Source organism: Mesoplodon densirostris, chromosome 5 (assembly GCF_025265405.1).
Source record: "Mesoplodon densirostris isolate mMesDen1 chromosome 5, mMesDen1 primary haplotype, whole genome shotgun sequence".
Classification (NCBI taxonomy): domain Eukaryota; kingdom Metazoa; phylum Chordata; class Mammalia; order Artiodactyla; family Ziphiidae; genus Mesoplodon; species Mesoplodon densirostris.
In genome coordinates, this window is record NC_082665.1 from 67003667 (window position 1) to 67015099 (window position 11433).

The window sequence follows — 11433 nt, forward strand, 5'->3', positions numbered from 1 at the left end:
TTTTTGCGGTATGCGGACCTCTCACTGTTGTGGCCTCCCCCGTTGCAGAGCACAGGCTCCGGACGCGCAGGCTCCGGACGCGCAGGCTCAGCAGCCATGGCTCACGGGCCCAGCCGCTCCGCGGCATATGGGATCCTCCCAGACCGGGGCACGAACCCGTATCCCCTGCATCGGCAGGCGGACTCTCAACCACTTGCGCCACCAGGGAGGCCCCCAGCTTTCCAGTTCTTAATGGTGATGTCAGGTTGTGAGGTGTATCGCCATTTGTTACCACTAAGCATCAAAGCAGGAGATTGTAAGTTTTAAAATAATTAACTGAAGCAATTTTAAGATTCTCTCCCACATTAACACCACCCTCCATCACTTGAGTCCCAATAGGCTTTCTAGATGGGGAGCTACCTTTGCAGCACTGGTGATTACACATAACCATGGGTCTGCCCAGGAGTGTGTCTCACTGTATGATTCCAAGTGCGGTATCCCATCATTCACTCAGCCTGCCTTTTCACCTAGTACTCAGAGATCATGTTGGAGGTCCAGAGGCTTGTAAGACATTGAGAGCCCCATGCAGAGATAAAGGGATGGCGGGGGGGCCTTTGAGATGACTCTAAATCTATAATGGGCATAGTTACCTATGGGGTGGAGATACCGGGGAAGGAGTTACAGTTTGGATGTAGAGACATGCAGGAGGTAACACCAAAACTTTCAGAACAGAGAGGGGTAGAAGGATGGATGGGAAAGATCACTCTGTAACAGAAAAAACCTTGTTTGGGAAAATACAAGAGACCACCTCCACCCCCATCTTAGCCTAGGGACTCCCAGAAATAGGTGGGTGGACTTTGAGAGTGGTCAGATTTCTCAAAATTGAAGGTGACAGCAAAGCCTGAGAAATGCCACTTTTACCATTACTGTGACTCTATTTTATTTCAGACAGCTGTGGCCTGGGGCAACATGGGTTATATTCAGATATGTTTGTCATTTTAAGGCACACAGGAATGATAGAGAGATAAAATACCTGTATTTAGGTGAAGGGGTTATGGGTAATTTTTGTGGTTTTACAACAAAGTTTAAATAAAGAATAAAAAGTTTAATAACAACTATATATAGTTATTATTAAGCTGTTACCACAAAATAAATATTAAAAATTAAAATGTTATTAAACTGTTACCATAAAATTTTACATATAAAATATACATATTCATATATATGTATGTATGTAAAATGTATACACATTGTTCACATTGGTCTGGGAACAGTTTCTGACAGGACACTTCATGGGTCAGTGACGGCTTCCACACGAGGGACTGTTGGCAGATTCTGTCAGGAAAGCCAATGGGGTTGGAGACAGAGGAAGAAAGGGTTCTATTAGGACCTGAGTGGGAGAAAAGGGGCAAGGAGTCACTTCCTGCATACCAAGAGAAAGGTAAATAGGAGAAAGGAAACAATACAAGCTCTCTACACTCAAGGTCAGCTCAGGGTGAAATTGGGTTGTCAACAGAATAGGTCTTCAGTTCCAATCCCATTCTATTTTTATCTCCTTGGATCTCATTTTCTTCCACTTCTACCTTGTATCTTTATTAAAACTTACGAAAGTATGCTTCCTTTCTTTGCCTCACTTAGTTCTGTTTCTTAGAACTTGCTTAGCACAACAGCTCATTCTCTGCCTGTCTCCTGAGGCCAGTTCGGGCTTTACTGTCAAGTCTGCACAATGCCTTGCAGGCCCTCAGGAGAGTCCTCACATTAAGCTGGCCATGAACACACTGGCTACCTAACCCCCAGGCTGCCACATGCTGTCTTGCCCTACAGATGTTCCTCTACCAGGGATGCACCCTGGCAATCTGTAGACTTGCATGAATGGCATGGCCTCCTTTCCCAGGTGGACTCAATTCCCATCATCCCTGAGAACATGTTCTGCTCTGACCCCTTACTCATCTGACCTCCAGAAGGCCTGGGAACAGGGTGTTGCCCCAATTACAGAAAGCAAAGTGTGGTTGAGGTCAGCCCCAGGCCATCCTTGCTGGGACTACTGCCCTGTGGAGGATTCCTGGGGTTGACGACGGTTTAGTTAGGGGCCTCTTCAGACTTCGTGAATATCACTCAAGTAAGCCCAGGCTGTAACTCTCCACAGGTCCCATGATTCCCTCACTCCCACCCCAAGTGGCCTGCTAATTCTCAGACTTGTCTGATGCAGTTACTGAGAAAACCTCACCTGGACTGCAGTGGTTCTTCAATGCCTATGAGAAAACTTTCATTTTGTCTTTACCTGGTCTATATGCTATGCCAGGTGATCACAGGTATCATGGCCTGGTTAATGTTGAAGAATATTCTGAAAGCCTGACAGAGACCATGGTCTGGAGTACAGGTTGCCACCAGTTGGGGCTTTATAGTTAACTCCTAATAAACTAAAGAATTGTCCCGGCTGTTTAATGTCCGAACATTGCCAGATAATGGGCTTTCTGTTAAACACCTAAAGCGTGCAGAATTTGACTAATCCCACTGTGACCCTGACTTTTTGCCACGAGACAGAGACACCACGCCCACTATGAAATACTGTGGCCTCAAGGTGTGCTGTAGATCAGTCTTCTTACACTTTATTGTGCATGTAAATCACCTGGGGATTTTTGTAGAAATGTAGATTCTGATCCAGCAGAACTGGGTGGGGCCTGAGATTCTGCATTTCTAGCAAGTTTCCAGGTGATATTAATACTGCTGCTCTGAGGACCATACTTTGAGTAACAAGACTCTGAAGGAAGTCTTCCTTCTTCTGAAGGAAGAAGATGTTCTAGGACATAATTCCAAATTGTGTCCTTCTATGGACAATTTTCTTGCAGCTAGAAAGGAAGTCAGCTTTGAGACAGACGGAAATGGCCTTCATCCACTTGGCCACTTCTCCCAGACAGATGACATTTCCTTGTGAGCAAGCAGAGATAAGGGAACTGATTAGCGTCCAAAAGGAACCCAGCCATATGTCAGCATTTCCACACCACAGCGCATATACCGCCTCAAATCCTCACCTAAACACACCCCATTCCTCACCCACCCACCTAGTGATTCAGCTCTTTAGGCCCTAGGACAGGGCAGAAGAGATGATGTGAAATTGCCCAGTGACTGGATAATGCTTAGTTCTGACAGCTGGGATTTTCAGAGAAGGTAACAGCGTTCTCTTCTCTTCAGTCTCCACCTGCTGTCCAGGTGGTGGTTGGCAGCTCGCTGGGCTGGGCACTATGAAAATCAGAAATGAATAAAACCTTGTCCCTGCTCTCTAGACACTTGCCATCCAGTAAGGAAGACACGTGGGCAAGTAATGATGGAATGATGAGTTAACGCTTTATAAGTCTTATGACAAGTCACTGTTTTGAACATATCTGGTGAGAGGGTGGGGCTAAGGTTTGGGAAAGGATGTAGAAAAGGCTTCACAGAAGAGGGGCATGGGAGCTAGGACCTTTCCAGGTGGAGAAGGAGGCACGGGAGGGTAGCCTAACCGGAGTATCCTGACAGGGCTCCTTGAGAGGAAGGCTGGGAAGAGAGGGCAGCTCCAAAGAGGAGTCCCTGGGACCAAGGTTTTCCAAAGCACACAACATAAGGAAGGCTCTTGCTTACTTATCTCCTACTGAGGTATAAGGGTTTTCTCTTTTCATTTTTAATGTTTCTCTGATTTTAGAAGTATTTCTAGTAAAGTTAAAGGTAGATAAGAAAGAGGTGATTGCTGTAATGAAAGGGTGTTTATGAGCTTCTCAAAGATCTTTGTCCGAGAAAGACATGCAGTCAGACTGCAGTGCTCCAGGGACAGGCCTGTTGTCCAGGGCTGGCTGCAATAGTGGAGATGGATGTAATTGCCATCCAGTGGCCCAAACCCACAAGTGTGAGCTCCATTCGAGGCATCTGTAGTCTCTTCAGGTGTGGAATCATTATGGCCTCTACAAGTCATTTAGCATAACTTCCTCTATCCTCTTCCAGGGCCTAGCCCCTTAGTTTGGTTACTGGAGAATATTGATTCAACTATGAAAATATCAAACGGGCAGTATACACAAGAAATTAATTCATACTAAAGTGTAAAGAATTACTGAAAAAATGTCAAGTGGCGGATGCTGTGCCCATGCCTAATTTGATGGAGGAGATGGCCAAATTTGATGGCCAAACCGTGGAGGGTAGGAAAAGCGGTGGGGTGGGGGGGGGATGGGTCCTCCCTGAGAGAAGAAACAAATACAGGAAGAGGCTGCTGGAGCAGCAGCTGCCTTTGATTTTACTTGTTTACCTTCTCCTGGGAAGGGGCAAATAGAAGCTACTCATGATATTATTTTTAGAGCTATTTTCAAACAGTGTAGCTAGAAAGGGTTGCTGTGCTGTTTGGCTATGAAGAATGTTTAGCATGCCTAATTTTCTTCCAGAAGGGCTTTGTCCCCAGGTGCACCAGCAATGTTAAACACTCTGAAGAAAGAATTCATATCAGTGCCCCCGAATGATGTGGGGTGTCTCCTCTGGCACCACGAGGGGCCCTGGCATGGCCTTCTTCTGGTGCCAGCAGGGGGTGGTCTGATTTACTGTTTCCCCCAGACTCCACTTCTCCAGGGTCCCTTACTGTTTGCCAAATCCTTACATTACTCAGAGAGAGCCCAAGGGCTCCTTTTAGCCTCCGAAGAAGGTAATTTCGGATGAGGAGGCTATAGCGAGGTAGAGCCGTTACAGAGCAGGAGAGAGAGAGGCCAGGGAGGCTACGACAAGGAAGCAGAAGGGGCAGGGCCCAGAGATTTGACAGCCAGACATCCTGGCTTCTTAGGACCTGCGCCTCCATTTAGGCAAGTTAGCTCATCTCCCCGGCCGGCCTTAGTTTCGTCTTCTACAAAATGGAGGTTAAAAACAATTAGTGTGGGCTTCCCTGGTGGCGCAGTGGTAGAGAGTCCGCCTGCTGATGCAGGGAACACGGGTTCGTGCCCCGGTCCGGGAAGATCCCTTATGCCGCGGAGCGGCTGGCCCGTGAGCCATGGCCGCTGAGCTCTGCGCGTCCGGAGCCTGTGCTCCGCAACGGGAGAGGCCACAACAGTGAGAGGCCCGCGTACCACACACACACACACACACAAACAATTAGTGTTATTGTGAAGATTTAAAGGAGAAGAAGAAAGTAAAGCACAGAGTCTGGCACCTAGTAGGTGCTCCATCATTCCTTTCAATGCCTACCTTCAAATCTCCCTTATAATCGCATTTCCTCCGCTGCTTCTCTTTACTACTTGTTGGAAGGGTACCTCAGTCTCCAGTGTTGAGCCAAGATCCCCGCCTTCTAGGAGTTCTCATTTGGTGTTAAACAAAAGGATGTGCTACAGCTGAGATTTTGGCGCGCCGCCAGGGGGCGGGGCCTTCTCCTTTCAGAATGTCCGGCTCCGCTTTGGAATCACTTCCTCCCTCCCAGACTCTGGGGCTGTCAGGGGCCCCTTACCAAAAGGGGTGGGTGCCTCAGTCTGAGCGAGAGATGCTCTTTCCTGGGGCACTGATTCTTTGGTGCCCTTTCCAAAGGGGCTCTTTTCACCTTCTGAGCGTTAAAACCTCGGAGGTCTAGGTTAAGCATCTAGGCTTGAGGGGAAGATCCCCGAGAGATCCTCAGCTGCTTTTAGTTTGGGCTGGGATTTCTCATATTTAAGTAAGGTAGAGGCCTCTCTCTCTTTTTAATTTGGTAAAATAGAAATCACATAAAATCTACCATTTTAAGTGTTAAATTCAGTGGCAGTAAGTGCATTCATATTGTTGGGTAACCATCATCACATCTCTCTCCAGAAATCTTTCATCATCCCAAACTGAAATTCCACACCCATTAAATAATAACTCCCCATTCCCCTTTCCCCACAACCCCTAGTAACACTATTCTACTTTCTGTCTCTATAAATTTGACTATTCTAGGTACCTCACATAAGTAGAATTATAAAATCTTTGTCCTTTTATATATGTTCAGGCCTCTTTTAAAGGAAAAATTACACATTACAGATATACTCGGTCGCCTATTCTGACATTGCACACACACACGCACACATACACGTATGTATGTGTAAAAGTAGGTATAGAATCCTATGTGTACAGCTCTGTTTACAGGTTAGGCAATTAGAAAACCAAATCATCAAGCTGAACCTAAAAATCCACAAAATTCTATATCATTAAATTTAATGTGAGAGATGATATTTTGTTTTAGCAAAACAAAAGTTTTAGACCCAAAGTTGTTTAAAAATAGAAAAAGTTTTGGTTCTGGGCCCATGTTTAGTTTTTGTCTGCATTTTGACTTTATTTTAACGCAGAGAATAACTGTTTGCATAAATATGTGATAGGGAATGTCACTAGTATCATCAAAGCTTGGTTTGATAGTTCAGAATAATCAGACCACACACTTAACCATAATGATGCCAGCAAGCAAGTCTTGAAGACCAATTTCAAAGAAGTTTTACTAGATAATAATGTAAAATTATCTTTTCTTACAGATAAGATTAGCATTGTGATGTTATTGAAATCTGAATTAAAGGAGGCATCTAATCTAACTCTTATTATAGAGTTGGGAATGAAAAAAATCCTTTATTGTAATTACTTACTATACTTGCTGCTAATGAACTGTTGCAAGTTGGTACATACAAAGATAAACTCTAAGCAGTAGAATCTGAATATGAAATCATCTGCTATGGCAAGGTCTTCTTGAATCCAGCATGCTTATAAAACTGTTTGAATCATCTATTGCTATGAAATAAGCCGTCCCAAAATTAGTGGCTTAAGACAGCAACATTTATTTTGCTCAGAAATCTTTGATTTGGGTTGAGGCTTGGTGGCGACAGCTTGTGTCTGCACCCTAGGACTTACCTGGGGTGGCTTGAAGACCGGGGGCTGGAATCATCTAATGCAGAGGTTGGTAAACTTTTTCTGTAAAAGATGAGATAGTAAATTATTTTTGCCTTTGCAGACCATATAGTTTCTGTTGTAACTACTAAACTCTGCATTAAAGCACAAAAGAAGCCACAGACAAATAAATGGGTGTGGTTGTATTCCAGTAAAACTTATAAAAACAGGCAATAAGTCAGATTTGGCCTACAGGTAAAAATCTGCTAACCCCTGATCTAAAAGCTTGTTCACTCATGTGCCTGGAAGTTGACGCTGGCTTCTGACCCTTATCTGGGTCTTCCAGACAGAATACCCATGTGTGGCCTCTCCATGGGGCCTGAGCTGTGTTCCAAGGGCAAGTGTTCAGAGAGAAAGAGCCAGGAGGAAGCTCTAACTTTTTCATGACCTAGCCTGAGAAGCTATGCAACATCACTTCGACCACGTTCTATTGTTGAAGCAGTCACAAAGGCCCACTGAGGTTAAAGGGGAGGAAATATAGACTCTACCTCTTAAGGGGATAGTGACAAGATTCTGGAAGAGCATTTAGACCAGGAATATCGCTGAGCCCATTTTTGGACAATACAATCGTCTACATTTACTACCTGCCATGTGATGATTCAATTCTCCCACTAGTTTTTTTACAATCAAACCATTTCAAAATCCTTGCTTATACAGCAAGCCCTGATATCATTTGAGCTTCATTTATTAGGAAAACATTCACAAGCACAACTTTTGGTACTGAAGTTTCATGGAACATTCTAAAAGTCATCCAGATGATTCAGAACAAGCTAAAATTTGCTTTTATATTATCACTAAAATAAAAAGCCAAATTTCAAAAAAATCTCAAAGAGATCTTGAAAATATCTTCTCCATTTGAGAAACACTAATTCAAGCCTTAGGCCACAGGGGAAAACAAATTCCTTCCGGCCTTTACAGGATCCAGTCCAACTTCCCGGAGTGAAGGTCGAAAGTCCTGTAATTATAAGCTATGTGCATTTGCTGCCAGAGTCCTCTCTCCAGAGCTCCCGGGGGAAGCTGTATGGTCCAAGGATTTGGTCTCATTCCCTCAGAGACACTACTAACAGCCCCTCATTGCTTTTAACCGTTCTCACTGGCACTGTGGCTCTTCAGCAGCCTCTTCACAGCAGTGAAAATGTTCTCTCCTTTATTATTGGCTGGAATTTGGATTGATATGCCTTAGCTTTCTGGATCATCTTCCAAAAGTTTCTCTTAGGGTTTTGCTTGGTGTCCAACCTGGAGGACTGAACATCTGCTATAGGTGGAAGAGAAAGCATGGGAACTCTTTCCTGCTTAACTACCTGACTTCTTTTTTTTGATTATCTGAACAAATAGATCTTAAGAATGCCTCCCCACTTTGACAAAGCCTTGCTAAGATCTTCATTCAACATTTTTAGTGGTGAAAGAAGACATGGGAAGCATGTCTTCAGGTCTGAAATACCCCCATTCAGAGAATCTGAGGTGGTTGGACTGAGATGCTGTATCTGAAGTCTGTAGGGAACAATGTAAGTGCATAATAGACCTCAGTGAGCGTCAGGCAGGATGGAGGTAACGGCTCACACCTCTCACACCCATGTGTCTTGTTTCTGGGTTGTTGGATGTTGAGCTTTTCACAGTTGGTCCAAGGACTGAGGGCGGGGGGCTCAGCTGGTGTGGAGCTTTGGAGACCTTTACTGAGCAGCTGGAAGGGAAGTAGCAGCATATCCTGAAGGTGGGAAACATTTGGTTAAAGCTAATTGCTGTTTCTATTGCATTTGGTACCTGAGAGGCTGAGCTGTGGGTCCTCCTTTTCTCCTGTACATCTTGGTAAGGGGTCTCTATCTTAAGATGCTCTCTTTCCTGCTGTTCATTCCCCTACTGAGAGCCAGACCTTCTCTCTGTGACTCATGTAGTTGCTGTACAGATAATTCTGATGTCAGAAGCAGAGGCCATGGATGTGAGAGGAAGAAAGTAACGACTATTCAGAAACAAGTCTCCTCTCATCATGCAAATGCCCCTAATTAAGAAATCTAGACAGATTCTGTGTCATGGAAACATAATTTCCATTGACTCAGAGAATTCCAGGAATTGCTGTAGGCTATCACCCTTTCTTGATTTCCTGAGTTAAATGGCTTTGCCTTCACTCTGGGTTTTCTTGAATAAAAGTGAATTCAATCTGACATTTGTGAAATATCTTGCATGTGCCAGGAATGGTCCTAGTGACCTGAGAGATAGGTATGAACAACAGAGTTCCTGCCCTCAAGGAGCTTACAACTGAACAAAATAATCTTTAAGTGGTAAACTCTGTGGATCCTGATAGAAAGGTGAAAACTTTGTTTGGACACCATAATGGGTTGAATTGTGTTCCTCCAAAATTTATATGTTGAAGTCCTAACCCCCGTACCTCAAATGTGACCCTATCTGGAGATAGGGTCTTTATAGAGGGAATTAAGTTACAGGGAGGTCATTAGGGTACACACTAGGGAGAGAGGCCTGGAACAGATCCCTCACAGCTCTCAGAAGGAATCAATCTTGCTGACTTTTTTTTTTTTTTTTTTTTTTTTTTTTTTTTTTGCGGTACGCGGGCCTATCACTGTTGTGGCCTCTCCCATTGGGGAGCACAGGCTCCGGACGTGCAGGCTCAGCGGCCATGGCCCACGGGCCCAGCCACTCCGCGGCATGTGGGATCTTCCCAGACCGGGGCACGAACCTGTGTCCCCTGCATCGGCAGGCAGACTCTCAACCACTGCACCACCAGGGAAGCCCATTGCTGACATCTTGATTTAGACTTCTAGTATCTAGAACTGAGACAATAAATTCCTGTTGTTTAAGTCACCCAGTATGTGGTACTTTGTTACCACAGCCCCAGCAAAATAATATAGACACTCAGTGGCCCCCTTCTGCTTGTGTACAAGCTGGTGAGGAAAACCCTGGGTGGATGTAAATTAAATGTTTGTGGAGTTTGCATTTACTAGACATTTGATAAATTCACTCATTTATTTATTTATTTATCCATTTCCTATCTCTTTACCCTGGTTTAATTATTTTTTATTACACTTACCACTATCTGGGAAATTTTATCTTTTGTTCACTTGTTCACTGTTTCTCCACCTGCTTTATGATAGAGGTGCAATAAATATTTGTTGAATAAGAATTTATCCTCTCTCATTCCCTTCCCTCTCTCTCTCTATTAAATTTAAGCACCTCTTATGTCTACTGTGTACACAGCATTCCATGCTCATCCCTGTCAGAGCATAAAGACATTCAAAGAATGGCTCTTGGACTTCCCTGGTGGCGCAGTGGTTAAGAATCTGCCTACCAATGCAGGGGACACAGTTTTGATCCCTGGTCGGGGAAGATCCCACATGCCATGGAGCAACTAAGCCCGTGCACCACAACTACTGAGCCCGAGAGCCACAGTTACTGAGCCTGCATGCCACAACTACTGAAGCCCTCGCGCCTAGAGCCCGTGCTCTGCAACAAGAGAAGCCACTGCAATGAGAAGCCCGTGCACTGCAATGAAGAGTATCCCCCGCTCACCGCAACTAGAGAAAGCCTGCGTGCAGCAACGAAGACCCAAAGCAGCCAAAAATAAATAAATTAATTAATTTAAAAACATTGCCATCTCTCAAACCACTAAAAAAAAAAAAAAAAGAATGGCTCTTGTCTCCGAAGAGTTTGTGATTTCGGGAGAGATGAATATCCATGCGAGGGGCTGCACGCCTCACATGGGTGAGTGTGTGCTGGGCAGCTGTTGGATCACTGCTGTTGCAGAGGGAGGGCGAAGTGGGCTGAGGTGTGTGGGAAAGGGTCACGGAGGAGGAGGGACCTACACCTGAGATGAAGGGAGAGAAGTGGAGAGAGTAAGGGGAGAATAGAATGTTTATAGTCCATCTACCTTCCTAACCCCTGCGGTCTATGCTTAGGAAGGAGTAGGATTGCTCCAGGCCAGGAGTTGGGCAAAGCGTAGGGATGGAGATGGTGGCAGGACCCAGAAGCTTCATTCTGGTGTCCCAGGAGATCAGAGCCAAAGCCCAGGGGCTCTCAACTCTGGCTGCACATGAAAATCACCTTGGGAACTTAAAATACTAATGTCAAGACCCTACCTTGATCTGGGATGTCCTGGAAATTATAGGCAGGACTTCAGATGGAAGAAATTCTTTTAGCATGTGGCTTGAGAGCAGTGGCTTCTGTATGCAAGACCCAGGCCCTCTGGGCCAGTCGTGAGACTCCTGTAGTTCCAGAGTGACAGGGATAACTGTTGGAAATAAGACGTCTGGCTGCATTCCACTGGTACCGCCCGGCCTCCTTTTCCTGAGTGTAAAAGTGCCTGCTTGTGACATCAGAAGAATGTGTTGACAGATCTGTATCCTGTTTCTGACTCTCCATTATATATTATGGTGGGAGCAGTAGCAACAACAGCAGAAACAACCTGGTGTCCCTTTTTTTAAGGATCCTTCAGCTTTCTGTAGGTGTTCATAGATGGGAACAATCCAGAGGAGTGGCTTTCACTGCTGATTTTTATTTGTTTATTTTGAGGATGTTGGGGAAATTGGGTCCAGAGTTTTAGGGATCTTACTACTTGGGTCCTGT

At 44.9% G+C, this 11433-nt stretch overlaps 1 long non-coding RNA gene across 1 annotated transcript; it reads right to left on the reverse strand.

Annotated features, from left to right (window-relative positions):
- Positions 1 to 2828: 2828 nt before the first annotated feature.
- Positions 2829 to 11085, reverse strand: LOC132490620 (uncharacterized). The gene is made up of 3 exons (XR_009532579.1): positions 10947 to 11085; positions 6826 to 6885; positions 2829 to 2907 (listed from the first exon to the last, which is right to left on the reverse strand). It is a non-coding gene; the product is annotated as an uncharacterized LOC132490620 (long non-coding RNA).
- Positions 11086 to 11433: the final 348 nt, after the last annotated feature.